General features: G+C 38.2%; 1 protein-coding gene across 3 annotated transcripts in view; it reads right to left on the bottom strand.

The window, feature by feature from the left end:
• LOC107700068 (KN motif and ankyrin repeat domain-containing protein 1-like) overlaps window positions 1–1229 on the bottom strand; it is a 62630-nt gene that overhangs the window by 25600 nt on the left and 35801 nt on the right. Inside the window, exon 1 of one of the 3 annotated variants that reach the window (XM_016501579.1) lies at window positions 164–739. The exons of the other annotated variants lie outside the window; for them this stretch is intronic. The gene's annotated coding sequence lies outside the window, so the exon portion shown is untranslated. Of the gene's footprint in view, window positions 1–163; window positions 740–1229 lie in introns of those variants that run through there. 3 annotated transcript variants of the gene reach the window in all.

The raw sequence follows: 1229 nt of genomic DNA, 5'->3' as shown, positions 1-1229 counted from the left end.
CACACACACACACATACATACATACATACATACATACATACATACATACATACATACATACATACATACATATATAAAAACGCACATCCATTAGACATTTTCTTGGTCATGCTGCAAAGGTGCATGCATGCAGATGTGACATTAGACTAAAAAGTGCACCTACCTTGCTCAGTCATTTTTAAACTTCTTCAACATATAGTCACAGGGAATGGTGTTACTACAACCTTGCAGGAAACTATAAGCCAAAACGTCTATGCAAGGTGGAGGGTGTATTACAGCTAAGATTAGCTAACTTGCTCAGATGTCAGAGGTCCTATAAGAGGAAAGGATGTATCCGTCCGTGTTGAACAGATCAGTGACCAGACATTAACAAGAGACCCTCTGTGTAAAGATAGAAGATGTCTAATCAAACACCCTTTCAATGTTAAGTCCTCTGTTGGCACAACGGCATCAACAAGTTTGCTTGTTAATAGCAAACAGGGTCAGCCCAGCACAGATTGACGTGTAACTGCAGGTGGATCATTCTGATAGCATGAAGAAACAGAAAGGCGTGTTTTATCATTTTTATTCACTGTCACTCCCTATTCTCAACATCCTGTTGGCAAAGTCTGTACTTGAATATTACAATATGAGGGAATCTCTTTGAAAATAAAAATGAAAGAAGAGATACAACACAGTCAAACACCACTAAACTTATAACAGTCTACTGCTTACAGCAAGGACAGATGTTCTCATACTTGTTTCAGGTACGTCAGTGGGATCTAGCCATTAACTAGTTGAACGATAAAGAAAACACTGACTCTGAAAAGACTGACAACTACTGAAAAATATATCATTGATAAATTAAGACATCTGTAATCAAAGAGGGCAGATAATGCCTTGCTATATATGGGGCAAGAAAATGAATGCCGATGAGAAAAGAAAAGAGTTTAATCAATAAATTGGAAACCTTTTATAAATCGGTACTGCTACACTATTAAAATATTCAGTTCTGGCAACTAGGAAAGAGTATACAAAGACTTGTTGCTATCTATATTTTATATTAAGACAGTTTCATAAATAGTGACAAGAGGGAAAGACACAAGAAACGTGGCATGCTAGTGGGAGGTATTGCACACATCCAGAGGTGAGGGCAGGGTAGCATGACGAGGCAGTCATCTGACACAACACTATAGCTAGAGGCAGCATTTAAACATGGAGTGCAGGTCCATACAAAGCTCTGCATTCAA

Source organism: Sinocyclocheilus anshuiensis, unplaced genomic scaffold (assembly GCF_001515605.1).
Source record: "Sinocyclocheilus anshuiensis isolate Anshui unplaced genomic scaffold, SAMN03320099.WGS_v1.1 scaffold983, whole genome shotgun sequence".
Classification (NCBI taxonomy): domain Eukaryota; kingdom Metazoa; phylum Chordata; class Actinopteri; order Cypriniformes; family Cyprinidae; genus Sinocyclocheilus; species Sinocyclocheilus anshuiensis.
This window is presented reverse-complemented; position numbering and strand designations above follow the sequence as displayed.